The sequence below is a fragment of the Egretta garzetta genome, unplaced genomic scaffold (assembly GCF_000687185.1).
Source record: "Egretta garzetta isolate BGI_Z169 unplaced genomic scaffold, ASM68718v1 scaffold11, whole genome shotgun sequence".
NCBI classification, from domain to species: Eukaryota; Metazoa; Chordata; class Aves; order Pelecaniformes; family Ardeidae; genus Egretta; species Egretta garzetta.
The window spans coordinates 3,822,488-3,838,847 of NW_009258621.1; the positions used below are offsets into that span (position 1 = coordinate 3,822,488).

The window sequence follows — 16,360 nt, forward strand, 5'->3', positions numbered from 1 at the left end:
TCAGAAAATGTACCAAGGTCAGATGCTTTATAATCTAACATATTTTCAGTTTGTCCTTGGGGCTGAGGAATAGTAGCTTCCATGGTATTCGTGAAACTATAAAATAGGGAAACTAGTACCATACAGATCAAAACAGACAAAAACAGGACAATCTTTGAGCCAGTTCAATTGGACAAAAAATAAAACCACTTACGTATTTTCCCTGACTGAAGACTTTTCTGATAAAAATGAAAGACAATATTAGTTTTAAATCCAATTGACCTCCACAGCGAATATTCTTGCTTCAAATCACATATTTACTCTGCCCAGAGAGGCTTGTCATGGTATAACCATTTCCCAGGGTTCTAGTCTTTATTAGCACAGTCTGAAATTGCTGCTATTTTTGTGTTGTCCAGGATACAAGGACTACTTAAATGAAGATCCCCAACAGCAAAGGTGTGCACAAGTATTTTGTCAATATTTTTAATTATATACTCAACTAAAATACCACTGAAGGGCTGAATATGAATCCATAGTGACAGAAGCTAAAACCTTCTTCTCTGTATCTAAGGTTAAGCCTACATTACAAAGCAATTTGGAGCAAAAGCAACAGCTCAGCAGTTCAAAGCACTTTGTGCTGAGGCTTCTTCATCTACAGATTCTATACCATTCAGGAATAGATCATGTCTGGCCCCTGATCCAGTGTTCCAACTACACAATGTAGTCTGAAGCTGTTCAGGGGGCCAATCACCGCTTTAGACCTTACATCCTTATTAGAGGGTGGACAGTGCTTAATGAATACTAAGAGTAGAGATTCTGGATAGATTTCCTCTGAAGCCTAGTTTGAACACAGATGAAACCCACTCTGCAAACTGAACTTACAAAGTAAGTGGAAGAGACAGGGAATGCACTGCAGAACTGTGCTACTGTTAGAAATCAAAACACTAGCATACACACAGTCTAAGATGGCATACCCCACAAGTGATAGTTGCTATCAGAAAATGGTATTTAAAGATAACAGAACACTAAAGAGATGATTGATAGGTCGACAATTTTTTACTGTAAGAATTGTGTTCTTTCAGATTATTGAACCAGCAAATTTCATCATAGGCCATGGCAGAATTATTCTACTACATTAAAAATGTATCCTAAAAAGCTAACAATAAGCCTATTTCTCCATTTTATTTCAGGGTTCAGTAAAATACTGCTGTTCCCACTGGAGCTATGTCTCCAAATACAACAAATAAACCTCACTGTGGATTCCTGACAGCAGAAATTATCTGTCTTCTTTAAGTGAAGACATCAGAAGTGACTAGAATAGGATTAACTTGTAAGTTTAGAGAATAAGGATCCCAATTTTCATTTATCAAATACCTCTGTAACACCTTAGAGAAAGCAGATTAAACAAAGGAATTTAGAAGGGTACTGGAGAATAAGCACATACAAGTGAACTCCCATTGGGTTCACTTTCTGCCTTTAGAGCAAAGAAAGCCAAAAAGCAGAAGAATACAGCAAGAAGCCAGTAGTTTGGCAGGCAATATTACTGAGATATCTGGTTGCATGAAACATTGGCCACTTTCTATTGCAAGCGGGATTTTGGATAGCTTATACCTCATTTGAAGGAGTTACAGGGGGCAACCTTTCTAGAATAGACTGAAAAGAATTAAACAGAGACTAGAGGATATCGTAAAAAGAAGGAACAAATGGGGTCTCAGAATTCAGTCATGCTGTTGACAATGAAAGTAATTAAGGCACCAAAGAACAGGAGGAGAAAATACTCTTTAATTACCTACTGAACAAAGGTAGATACCAGGACAATACAAACAAATGTACAAAGAAAATGTCTTGCTTATGGACAAATTCAAATTGTCTGATATTAAAGAAAGCTAGTTGATTGAATAATAAAATTAGTAGTTAATAGCTATGTTAGAAAAACTGAGCAGACAAAAGGAGAGCTAAGCTTTCCTTGATGTCTGAAGCAGCTCTATAGGCTTTGAAGACATTTGCCAACTCAGAAACAATAATTTTTAATAAATATGGTTCAAGGACCTGATGGACAAAGTGCAAACAGGAATTGTGTCAATAGTTTTCTCAATAATTCATCACCAGCTCATTAAGTAGCTTAATATATAACATATGAGGGAAAAAATTGCTAAAGCACTTTAGAAAGAGTGGCAAATAATGGGAATTTTATGCCACCGATATTAAAACATTCTTGGAATCCCTAAATATTGTATATGACAATTTCTTACTTCCATATTACATAATTAAAACTTCATAGTTACTGACATGTGAAAGATAGCATCTTACTGCGTTCATTTGTGGAAACAGAATAAAGTCTACATTTAAGTTTTGGAGTGTTTATGTTCTAAGTTTTAGGATGTTTATGTTGTTTTAATCTTATAAAATTTAAAATTTGGAACTGAATTATCATGGATAATTAGTATTAAAACAGGAATATATGAACCATAACTGAAAATTATAATTGAAAAGAACTGTAAACTATTAACTGAACACAGCTGGCATTTGGAAGCCCATTTCCTGGTGTTATGCTGAGATTCTTACCCCTCTCCCTATCTTCCTGTCCATGAAAGATGTACTCAGCCACCAGTGAAGCACAGCAAAAAGGAGAAAAGCAGTATGTTCACAGAAAGTAGTCATCGTTACATTTCAGGAAAAGAACTGAACAGTAATGAATAATTCTGCGACTAATATCTGCTTTATAACTCGTGGAGGTATATGCTTCAGAATCTATAGCCTCTAGGGTACAAATAAATTCAATTTGTAAATTTACTCATTATTTTCAAAACCTTCTGCTTTTTTATGGTTTTTTTTTTTCCTTCTGGGTACATAAGGATAAGCATGTTTTTAATAGGGCTTATATTATCCACTGCTATGTCCGGATAAAACACTCTAAATATTTTTCTTTAATGTTAACTCAATACACTCTCAATACACAGATCTACAATTAGTCAAGTGAAGGTAATTTGCAATGAAGAAATATTTGAGTCATGTTCACCTTTACTCCTACACAACCCAACAGTCCGTATCCTCTCACTGCTGTGTGCTTTCCTCGCACATCTATTGGGCTGGCCCTGGTAACAGGTTGCTTGCGCTCTCACTCACTCTCCTACCTGAGAAACAACAATATAATTTTCCTGCGCATGAAACTGCTAGCCCCTGGGGAATTATATCATGCTATTAAGAGCACCTTCAATTTGTCTTCCATTCACTGTATTCTTTCCTCTTAAGTAAATTTCAAGACCTCAGTCTTTAAAATATTTAATTACCTCAATTCTTGGAAACTGCAAAATGTCACCTAAACTCCCAAGAAAAAAGGAGCAGTTAGCAATTCCCCACATACCTTGCAACATAGCTATCCAAAGCAGGGAATAAATTTGTTTTTCAGGAGAGAAAGGGCAGAACTACATATCATTTTACAATCAAGATATGAGCTCCCTTTGCTACCATCTAGGCCAACCATATGCAAGGTAACTTATAGTATCACAATGCTGAGTCTTAACAAATTAAGTCCAGCTAAGAGACAGCAAATTTTAACATAAGCTCAGCACTCTCTTAAACATGGTCTGTGGTCATCTTGGAGCACAAGCAAATTAATTCATACTTCCCAAAGATACATCAAGTATATAATTTATTGCAGGCCAGGGCCCTAGTATGCAATGAACTTTAGAAATGAATTAAGAATTCAGTACAGGTCTTGCAAGTCATCATGGCAGGTGCCTTCAACAACAACAAAAATGTAGTAGAGCAGCCAATGAAAATATATTAATAAACTGGCAATGTATAAATGCATGAATGACTTTGAGAAAAGGTGAAGGAGAAGACAGGGAATTTACTGTTGATATTAGAGATGTATCCTAAATATACAACAGTTCAAATACCAAAATAAAAAGTTAATATATTAAATATTATAAAATATTAATATCAAACCCCTACATATTCTTTCTACTGACCCTATCCCTATGAAAGATGTGAAAGAATCCAGATTTCAACACCATTTTCAATTCAAAGTACAGCCCTTTCCACATTAAAGATTTCTTTCTGTATTTTGTACATCAAATACTATGAGTGAGGAAATGGCATTACTCTTAAATACTTCAGAATACTGACCAACTCTGCTAGCAATAGCCTTTCAGTCACTGTGATTAAAAGCCTTTACATTACTATGAGGCATTTATTTCAAATTACTTTATATTATTAAACCAAATATGATCCTCCTTAAGGAGCTAATCACATTGCCTAATTTGCAGCATCTAGGTTTCCTTGAGAATCAAAGAGAAACCAGGAGTTCAGAGCACCTACATTATAATCTTGCTCTGAAGAGCTTGTCTATTTAATTAATAGGGAGGTGAGGAAAAAATACTTTTCTAAATGCAATTTGAATTAATGGATTAATCCAGCCTCTAAATCTGTTAAAAAAATGAATCACATAAATCCTTATGTTACCATAAAGCAGTATTTTCATATTTTTATGAAACCTGGATCACCTCATGCAAACAATGTCAGTTAATTCTCTAAAATGGAGACTAGTATTCTCCAAAATGGCCAAGGTAGGTGCTGCTAACCTACGATTTTATGCTGCACGGTGAAGTCAGCAGGAGATAACTTACTGATCAGTCAGAAACTGTAGCAATGGAACTCAGAGTAAGTGAAGCCTGAGGCAATTTTATCAGCCTACTTTAACAGCCACTAGAATTTCCGCGCTCATTGAGAACTACCTGGTGCAGACAGTATCACATTCCCCAGAAATCCAAATGCAAAACCAACCAGTGAGAGTTATCATGTATTTTTTTGGTATTTGCTAAATGGTTTTGAACTAATCTATGAATGTCAGCTTCTCACAGGAGACTTGTCATTTTGGTAATATGCCTCAATTCATTTCCAAGGTCCAAAACGAATATACCAAGGAACACAATAAACTACAGACTATTTATGCAAAACTTAAGGAGCCCCAGTTTAAATGTTTGCAGTGGGGTGTATTTCTGAACACAGTGTGAAAGCACAAAATATAAATGACAACAGCTATTCAAGCCTCTAGGATTACTCAACTTTATAAACCAGCTTTGTTTTCTGAATACACAGAAGAGATTAGCGTGTATAATGAAAGCTCCAAGGAAACAATTTATTCATCCTCAGATGAAATAGTTTTAATTTTCCTGGGGTAGATACATGGTGTGTGGGTGGTGGTGGTAGTGTGGGGCATTTAGAAAGGGGTTTGTTTTGAGCACCAAAACAAAAAACGAGTATCTATAGATTTGTACTGAGTGGGAGGTAAGCCTCAGGACAGCAGGACATGGTTCCATGGTGTAGATCCATAAACACCTGGAGAAAACGCTAGCACGAGCATTTTGCTGCAGTATTTTAGATCAGTTAATATGGTCTGGGAAAGTGCTCTGCAAGTTTCAGCTAAAAATAAGTTCAACTAACAGAGCTAGGACAAAGAAAAAAGCATGTCTAATCAACTACAGTGTCACAAATTCCGTGGAATATATATCTGGGAGTTTCACATTCTCCTGCCTCTTCTTTCTGTCCACTCTGAGCATCCAAAACTGTCGGCAGAAACAGAGCACACACATCTCTCCATGCACTCTACTAAAATTGGTCTTGGCTCTACCATGGTGAGAGAAGAGGAAAGGAACCCACATGAAGGCTATCGATTTTCCAAGTCCAAACGAGCACTGAACACTGCTTAAGTTATCCAATAGGAGAAAACAGAACATTTTTGATCGGAAACATAAAATGGCTATAACTAGGCCTGCCCTTCTCAGGGCAGTGGCCTTTGAAAAATATGAAACGGACTTTTTCAAGGCTAAAATATTGTTCATATAGCATGATTGTATAATTTTGTTCTACTGTTCATAGCTTGAGATATAACAAGTATATTTTAAAATCAGACATACTCTCCACAGACTACTTTGTCCTACAAGGTAGAAAGAAAAGAATCATTAGAATAATTCTTGCTATTAGAAACTAGGACTGGTAATCCAGGAACTTGGGTTTAACCTGTCTCTGAATGCCTCACAGACAACTTCTCCTTGCTTCTCTGTAAAATGAATACACCATTTCCTCACAGGGTAGGACCTTGCATGAAGTCTGAAGTTTGCGTTACCAGCACCAGGCCTAGTGGAGCTTCGTCCAAAGTGAGTCATACACACACATTTCCAATAGGGTGTCATCCCCCTCCCATTTTCTTTTTAAATTATAATACACTTGGCTAGTCCTTTAATGCCACGCTGAATGGCTAGCTGGAGACAATAACTTTGTGATGTTTATTGTTTCTGTAACTAAGCAACACGAACATTTTCTGCACTCATCTTTCCTAGTATTACAGGATATATTGCACATCAGACATTTTAAAAACTTCTGTGCACAGAAAACAGACATACTTAATGCACATAAATATATGTTCTATTTAGATTGCTTATTATCATATCCCTGCAAATTCTAGGAAGGCAAATGGGTACTAAAAAAAGGTAAAAATCAGCATAATTATATGAAATCCCGCTATGAACTCAATAGCGTATGTGAAAGTCCACTGTAGACTGAAGACCATCACTGTCCCACCCGCAAACATGTCAAAAGAATGCAAAAAAAAGAACAAAAAAGACCTCACAATTTGGTACAGGGAATATACCTTAATTATTCTAAGGCAATAAAAAAGTTGGTAATGGTTACATACAGTTGTAGAAACTAACAGAATCGAAGTAATAGGTATATTGTGAATGTTACAGGGCACTGTTTTGAGAAACTTAACTTGATTTTTTTTAGATTCTGTGCAGTACTGGGAAGTTGACCTCAGTTTTATGCATCAGTCACCTATTTGCAGAATTAATACAGTTGTGATAGCTGACTTTCTAGGCAAACTGGTCTCTTCTGCTGATCTCAGAACTGTTTGCTTCTTTTATCTCCCACTTTGACTGCCTAAATAGAGACATCTAAAGAGGATGCCAGAGAACGCCTTTTTATGTTCTAGGTTACTGGCATGTTGTTTAACATGTTATATTAGTAGAAGTTCGAAAAAAATCAACTTCTTTTTCTAACAACCTTGATAATAGGATTGTTATGTTTTTCACCCTGCTGTGGACACAAGTCTTTTGAAGTTCTTCTCTCCCCTCCTCAATAGACTACTTTGTTATTCTTTGTATGGCCTGCTGTCAGCTGCCAGACTGCTAAATGTTTCTGACTGTGGTTGCTATGCTTTCTGTTTTTAAGAAACGGGTTCAAGTTTTCTTTCCCTTTTCTATTTTTTTTTTAAACTTCCCATGACAAAGACTCATAGAAATCTTTTGGCAACACTTAAATTGCAGAACTTAAGAACAACTTGGTTCCACAGAAGCTCAATTGGCTCCCAAGTAGGAATAAAGCCTTTACTAATACATAAGTCACGAAACAAAACCAAGAGAAAGAAGAATCACCAAAAGTAAAACAAAATGTATTATTTCAGGTAAAGGCAGCTTTGCATTAATACATTATATAAAGTCAAAGGAAGAAAACAAATGATATGCTGCCTCCAATGACTGTTTGGGAAAAGAAAGGGCTACAGGGGACTCAATTGTTGTGCTGGATTTCAGCTTTTTCCTCCCCTTTCTTTCACAGTGCAGCAAGAGTTACCAAAGACATTCTCTAGAAAAGTCAAAAACGTGCTATTTTTCCTCCTTCCCTATTAACCATTCCTTCCCAACATCTAGCACAAGAACTCTCTAGGGACTGCAAGAAAGAGCCACTGAAAAGCAGAACACAGTAATTACCTTTGTAGGGTTCAAACCTTATTTCTTTAGCATAACATTCATTATGTGCTAGATTTTTCCAATCTTTACCACTTAAAGTGTAAATTCAAGGTCATAACATAGAGAAACAAATAATGGGAAAAGGCAAAAATAACGCAAATGTAAAAATGGGTGTTCCAAGGAACGTCTCAACTCAAGTGCATCTGAAAGCAATGTGGCAGATGTACTCAAAAACTGAGCTACCTAGGGTAGGAGTTGTATGGGAAGAAAATGAAAGCGGTCAGAAAAAGAGCAAAAGAATGAACCTCAAATTAAAGAGAAAAGCTAAAAAGGACCCAACACAGAATCCAAGTAGAGGAGGTCAGTGATCTGAAGAAAAATTAACAAAAAATTGCTAAAAAAATGTATCAATTACCAATATGTGTAACCCTGAATGTCCGCAAATATTTGAACAAAACTTTTTCCCATATTAAACACATTTGAAAACATTTTAAAACAACTGTAGGCTCCAATTAAATGTTAGAACATCAATTCTGCATATCCTTTAGTGAAATGAGGGGGGTTTATTCCACCCCTCACTAGCTTTCCTTCCTTCAGCGTCTCCCATCAGTATATTACTAGCTGCCAACTTACGGCTCTTAACCTTATTACTTCTCCAGAATAACAAATACCCAACTGGCTTTTTCTTCTCATTCTCTCTCACTTGCGTAGGTTACTCTTGCAACTAGCTGAATAGCTAGCTCTTGGCTGTGGGTGTTTCTGGCTGCTTTCTGTTTTGGACACATCTGCTCTGTTTCCTGATTCCTGGTTTGAAAGAACCTTCTGTTCCACTGAGGGGAAAATAGCTCTCTAATCCTAGGCTGAAATGCCATGGCTATTAAATGAACTTATGGCCAGCCTCCATGTAGATAGCATCCTTCCCTTTCAGCTCTGTTAGCTGACTATCTGTTCAGTGAAGTTGGCTACCAGTTGACCAGCTATAGAAACTCTCCTCCCATTCTGGGAGCTAGCACAGCTAAGAGCTAGGTTAACAGCTCTTTGATTTCAGTTTGTGATATTAATACAGCAACAGTTCATGCAGTTGTTGGCTAAATTCTGTTCTTATCATGATAGGTAAACAGTTTAAAAAAAAAAAAAAATCAAATTCCCACCCACTAGCTACACTGCTAACTTCCCTTTCACTTGTGGAGTGACTGACACATCCCTGGAAGACACCCGGGAAAATTCTTCCCTACCTTCATCTGCAATTTCTTATGAATCCTTATAATTCTTTTATTGTACCCTTTTTGACCTCCAATACTGCAACTTCAGTATACCTGCAACAACTGGAAGCTAAGCTTTCTGTAGTACTTTTGCATGCACAGTTATTACTATAATTCCAACACAAGGAACATGACATAAAGCTACCACATGTTTTTCAGAGGCAGCTTTTCCTTCACCATTTTTCAATGAAACAGAGGGGTACACCTGGAGGCTACCAGGCAGCATGTTCTTGTGCACTCCATCCTGTGCTCACATTCCTTTTCTAAACAATCTGCATTTCCTGAAATGACAAATAAAAGCAGCACTTGCGCAGAGAAGTAAGAGGAAAAGTGGGGTTCTTCAACCTCAAACTCAGATCTGTGTAGTGCACAACGTGTATGGCTAAAAGCAATTTATAAATTTTCAATAAAAGGATTAATTTAATGCATGGAATATTTCTAAGGCATCTCTTTTATATTTAAGGCATCTTTAACCATAGCCTACCTATGGGCCATCTTTATGTTAGTAAATTTTACTGAAGTTAAAGCTGTCCTCCAAAATAAACTTGCTGAATTAATCCAAATTAATTGTCATCATTATAATACAAGGAACAGGGATGTATTACTAGGTTTTCAAGATGTGGCATCTCATTGTAGTGTGAGAATGAAGCAGAGCATGCATGCTTACGTATGCTGTTTAAAGGGTCTGATTCTGTCAGATGACCTCCAAGCCTGAGACCTTGCTGTCGGCTTAGTGCTAAAGGAATGTCAGATAATAAAATCCCCTTATGGTTCTGTACTGAGTAAGAGGTCCTCAGCCTCAAGCAAAATCAATTATTTTGACAGATAATCAGTAAACACATATAATACTACAACAAACTTTGTCTAATAACATTCAAGAAGAGCAGCTTGCCATATAAAAGGAATTACCAAGTGCCTTTACACAAGCTATTACTGGTTATTGTAATCTAATACTTAGGCAAACTTTTAAAAGTGTACTGTTCTGCAAATATTATAGGTTTCCTAAAATATTTTCCCTTATATAAGTGTGTCTGTCACAATAAACACACCTTTCAGTGTTTATTTGGAAAATAGTTATGAAGAGGACTAATTCTTGGCAAAGGGTAGACAGTGCAATTAAGCATTTCTCACTTCCCCATGTCATTGCATACATCAGTTGAATACCTCAGCAATGTTCTGACATTTGTTTTCACCTTTAAATGTTTGGCTTTTTTTTTTTAATTTCAAATAAACACTTCAACTTGAAGCTACCTTTTATATCAAACATATTTTGAAATGTTTTGAAATACCACTTCAGAAAAGTAGGGGGAAATAGGCTTTTCCTTGGGCAAAAGCATCAGGCAAAAATGATTTTCTGACTATTTTCACTAAAATACTTTCTTGGCACGACATATAGGACATGCTGAATTATGGATAAATAAAAAATCATAAAGGGTACACATGAAACCTAAAGAAAGAATTTAGGCAGCCATGTCTATACTACTAACTATTGCTTGTATTCACCTTGGTACAACTCCTTTCAAAAACCCAATACAAGACTATGCAAATAGTTGTAGTATGCATTTTGCTTGGAAAAGTTTGCCAACATTTTTTCAAGATTCTGCTCTGGACCTTAGTCCCACTGAAGCCACTATTTTGTGGTCAAAGACTGTGAGAAAGCCTACTATATAAAGACTGTTTCAAAATTAAGTCTTAAGCTGTTGATAACATCTAATAAAAAGCTTTAATTCATTAGAAGACAACAGATAAGAAAGTAGAACTCAATGTAGTATGGGCCTCATGGTTATTGTAGTCCACAAAGGAGAAAAGCATTTGCCTTTCTGCAGAAAATGAATTCAGAATAGCCTCATTCTGGCTAAAAGGCGTATTTGAAGACATTAAGTAAGCAGAAAAAAAAATACTGTGAAAAAAAAATCTATATAAAGTATTAGTCTTAATATATACCAATAAATAGTACCAGGGCATGAGACTAAATCCTACTGTGTGTACCCATGTGACATCATCAGAAAACAAAAGGGGACACCCTACCTGCTTGGACTAGTGTCAGACCCAAGGCACAACCCAGTCTTTTCTTTGGAACTGTTTGGCTTTCAAGCAGCTGGTTCACGAAGCTGAAAGATACCATGAGGCTAACAGGAGGCACGCTGCTTTCAGGAACTGTAACAGTAATAATATGCTCTTGTAACAGCTGAACTGCTTGTGCTAATTCCATTTATACTCACTTCCTTTCTCTAAAGGCTTCTTTCTGCATTATCAGGTAGACATCCACCACTGATAAGGGAAGCAGCTGCTTTACAAAATATAAACACACACACCCTTCCCTGGCATCTCCTGAAAGCTTCAGCTTAAACAGAAAGAGAATTTTCAAAACATTAGCTCTGTTTTTTTGTGCCACTTTGTGTTTAGAACCTTTCAGGGCTGTTACTTGTACGTACAAGTCACATATTTAGTTCTCAAGCAAAAAAATAAGGGTAGTGTTCAAAGAGTACGTGTGGATGGTCAGTAAGAAGAAACATCTGTACAAGACCTTGACCCAACACTCAAGTATTGTTTTGAAAATATGGCTCTCTAATTAGAATCCAGCCAGATTTATATAAGAAAAACTAATGACTGAAACGCACACAACAATACCACATATTATCAGGGGAAAAAATTAAAAGGATTTCTCGATTAATTACATTAAAAATGTTTCCAAATTGAAAAATGAGAAAATTGTTTGAAAAGCTGTTCCATTTCTTTGCAGTGAATAATTTAGTTTCTGATTCAGATTTTAAGCTTTCTTTCAAACAGTGAAAAAAATTTCAAAACAAATCAATACAAATTAACAAACTGAAAATTTTAAAATGTCTTTTTTTCCTCCTGAAGTTCATTTTGACACAAACAATGTGGCTCACCTTAGAAAAAACAAAACCTATAACCAGTTACCTGCTAAAGGACATTTTTCACATTCCTCCATTCTTCACCTCTCAGCATAGTCCCCTAGCTGAGAATGGCAATATGCTTTCAAAAGACAAGCTTAGAAACTAAAATTCTTAGCCACTCTGGATATTAATAAATATTGACTCAACAGATACAGCGGTTTCATGGTATGATTTTTGCTGTAAGTCAACTTATTTCTAAATCTGTCTCACAGGAATGACGAACTTGACTTTTATGTTCCCTAACAACTTCCTCTAAGCATATAAGAAAAGACAGGATGGCATACTGATTAATGTGATTTATTTAAACTTGGAGTATCTGTTCTTAACTTTTACTTATCTTAAGTCTGCCATTTACTTCATACCTGAATAAGAGATTGCAAAACACTGTCTTTTTCAACTGCATAACTGGCATCATGAATTACATCATAGGTTACTACCACTAAACTGGGACCATTTTACAAAACAACTTAATGTATCAAGTCTTCTCATCTCTGCTATAGTTTTTTAGTTCAAATAGCACTGCTCAAATTTTCTTACCAGATTCCGTATATCAGCATTTCAATTCTTGAAATTGATAAGAATGGAACCCCCAAACACAGATACAACAGAATTATATCTGCAAACCTTTAAGGTCTCAGATGTGCTAATCAATTTGTTTGCATGTTCACAGGTCAGCCAAAATACTTGGGCTTTTACCCGCTCAAGTTACCTCACGGAATTTTCAATATCCTTTATAGCTCTTTGCACTCTTCATAGGCATAACCTTATTATTTGCACCTTTGAAGATATGCAAGCTGTACATGTAACTAAAAAAAATAACAGATTTGTACAGGATATAATTCTTAGAACCAATAAAGAGAGATCTCAGTTGATATCAACATCAGCTTGTTGTTTTTAGACAGGATATACATCTAGAGCTGCAAATACCTGAAAAACTGACTATGGACTTTTGACTGGAAGAATGTGTCCATTTGAGCATACTAGAACACCAAGATATTTATATAATTAACTTAGTGACAACTTTTTTTTAACATCCATTTTGATAGTTTCCCAATGTGTTAAAAGTATACTAAACCTTTTTTTATGAAAAACTGGGGAAAATACCAATCTGGCCTTCACCTGAACATATTGAAACAACTGTGAAAAAGTCAAAGAATAGCTGCATTTTCAGTCAGACGATTAGATGATACCAGGATTGGCTCAATAAGGACATGCAGATTTTTATACTTCTACAAATCTTCTTTGTTAAAATGTTCTAAATCATATACTTAATCATTACCATCAGAAAAGTAACTAAGTAATTCTTGTCTCATTCCTTTCATGTTGCCCAGCCAAAACTTAGAAAATATTCCTGCCTAAATTAAAAGAGAATTTTAGAATGCCATTTCCTAAATATCTATTCTGTTTCAATGCTAAGTCTTCTAAGTCTAATATTAGAACATACTACTTTCTGACAGAAATATAGTAAGTAACTTTTAAATTTTTTTGTGGGAGAGGGGGACAAATACCCCTCCATCTCTTCATTTTCACTTTTTTTTTTTTTTTTTTTTTTTTTTTTTTTTTCCACACTAACAATTACATGCAGGGGCTTGTGCACATTCAACTTTAAAATACAATCCTGCAAGTAACCACCAGTATTCCTCCCAAAACATTAAGAAAGAAAAAAAAAATCCATTGACTTTCACTATTAGAATCTTGAGAAATGGAAGACATTACAGCTGCCAGAAGAAATCATCTGTAGCAATAATCATAATTATAGTTAATCTATCTGTTTTCTATTGAACAAATGAAAATAGCAGATTTCAGCTGCTTTTGACAGATTCAGTTATTCTGAATCAGATTTGATACAGAAAAAGGTAGGACAGTACAACAACACTAATTGTTAAGTGACACATGCACACAAACACACAAGTCATTTTATTCCTGTGAGCCATCTCCCATCCTGGAAAGTTTTTGTTTGTTTTTATAATACTAATCAATATATTCAGAATAATGGATTCACTTGAATACATTCCTTATTTTTTCAGGGATAAAGTATATGCTGGTTTACAGGTTTTCAAAGATTGCCTGAATAAAACTGATAAAAACTTTACTGTAATGGTTATATAAAATTTTTTTCAACTACTGATATAGAAATAGCCTATAAATTCTGGACAAGTTCAATTGCTTCATACCCCATACGTAGGCAAGAGCATCTTTCAGACAACTTTGGCATGAACTTAAATGCAAAGTTTACAACTAGCATGATTCAGTGCTATTTTATAGTTGTATGCATCCTTAAAAACAGGGTCTAAACTGAAAAGGCACACAATAGATCAGCTAACTCCTGGAGTTTTTACAGAAGCTGAAGTATCATGCTACCAGCGGTAAATGAGTACGTCTTGTAAGCAAAGATTGTAAAGACCTGGAAGTTGACATCTAGGGGTTCATACTGGCCAATTTTACCAAACAATTTTGGACTCTGATGATGCATTACAGTGACAGGTTCTCACAGAGCTTCCTGTTGTTATCTGTTAGTGTAACACATCACCAAATAGCTGTTGCTGATACGATACATTACTAGTTAATGCGGAAGAGATGTCAGGGACATAGTCTAAATACTTTCTACAGTTTTATATTAAAAGATCTTAAAAAGATTAATATTTCCAGTAGGGGAAACAGAATCTTGACTAAAGAAATAGAGAATATAGGCAGCAAACATCTAAACACATATGAACATTGCTCTCAAACAAGGTTTACAACCTTATAATGTCCAGGACAGTGGAATTTTGAGAATTTCTGTTCTATCATTCTGGAGGAGCAAGACTCATCAACATCCTCCTGCCAGGTTCTGGCTAGTTTTGTCAGTTTATTGGCTGGCTCTTGAAATCCAATCTGCATTTTACCATCTTTTAACTTGCCTTATCTCATATAGAGCAAACTATTTCATTTTTTCCAGACATAGTGATTGACAAAAAAAGAGAGAAGTATTTTCTTTTCAAACATTTTCATGGAACAGTTTATCTTGTATATTTCCATTTTAATCCTGATGTTGCTGAGTTGTGCTGAATATTTAATTTATGCTAACCTATCACTTTTTTTTCCCCTCCATCTATACAGGTATGAATATTTATGAATGCAGCAGTGGCTGACCTACACCTTGTATCATCTGAAAAACATAGGCACACTGGCACATGGGATGAGAGGGGAGGAAGACTAGAATTTGGTTTTCCATCTTTTGAACACAAAACAACCACTATCCATAAGAATTGCCTGAATGAAAAGAAACATGCTTTTCCTTATGGTAATTATTTTAAACATTCTGTCTAAAGGCTAAGGAAACTCTCAGTCACTTCCATGATCTGCACAGGCACAGTAAAAAGAAGGGGAAAAGGGACGTGGAAACAAATAGGCACACATTGACTGATAAATAGCGTTGTTCAAGTCCACATCAAGGGATCAAAACATCTCCATGAGTACTTTTAGTTTCTTCTTCTTAGGTATTTCTTGAAAGGAGTAACATATAATCAATAACTCAATACACATCACTTCTAGCATCCACAGCAGGATACCTACATCAGAAGTTTACGAACACCAAGGGCTATTCAGTATGAAATGGGTGTCCTTCCTGACGGTATTTCAAAGGGTAAGTATTCAGAATATCCCATGCGCTGGAGAGGAATTAATTCTTGAAAAACTTCCCAGCCTCCTTTGACTGATTCCAGCTTGTGCCTATACAAAGCATACACAAGCCCTTGAAGAAATGCTGTTAGCATCTGGGAGACAAAGTGCTTTTTCTGAAGGTCAGGTCCTTTAAAGAAGCACACACCTAAAACCTTCTGTGTTCATTTCCTTTGGATCATTGCAAGTTATACATTTTTAAGTCAATATTAGTACCCAGAACACTTACAAATCTTGGAATGTAGGAAGAAACAGACCAGGAATAAAGCATGAAATCCAGGTCACAGTGAAATCACTGGGTCTATAAACTTCCGGAATTCCCTCCCCAAACACTCCCCTTGCCAGAACACAAACATTCCATATCTTTCATGTTCCCCTATTTCCTCCTCTTCTTTCAAACAGTCTATTTCACAGAAGTGTAATGAATAATGTATATAAAATACTGTTATGGGATATCGATTTACTAAGTTTTTGATGAACACAAACTCACTATCATCCACTGAGAAGGATATGTGGGAAGTGTTATAGAACTTTCAATGAGCAAAAATCCGTAACACATCTCTACATGATTCACAGAAATTACTTGTAGCAAATCTATTAAGTCTTCTAGCACAGCTCTCCAAGAACAGCATGTTTCCCCACAGAATAGCTTCTATTTCTTTATACAATCCACTCTGAAGTATCTCAGTGAAGACTGAGACAGGGCTTTTACCAATACCTTCGGGAAAGTGCTCCACTACATAATCTATTCTCACTGTCAATCATTTTTTCCTAATACTCAGCCGATCTG

General features: G+C 35.8%; 1 protein-coding gene across 3 annotated transcripts in view; it reads right to left on the reverse strand.

Moving 5' to 3' along the window:
• NRXN1 (neurexin 1) overlaps positions 1-16,360 on the reverse strand; it is a 745,532-nt gene that overhangs the window by 439,160 nt on the left and 290,012 nt on the right. The window lies entirely within an intron of this gene.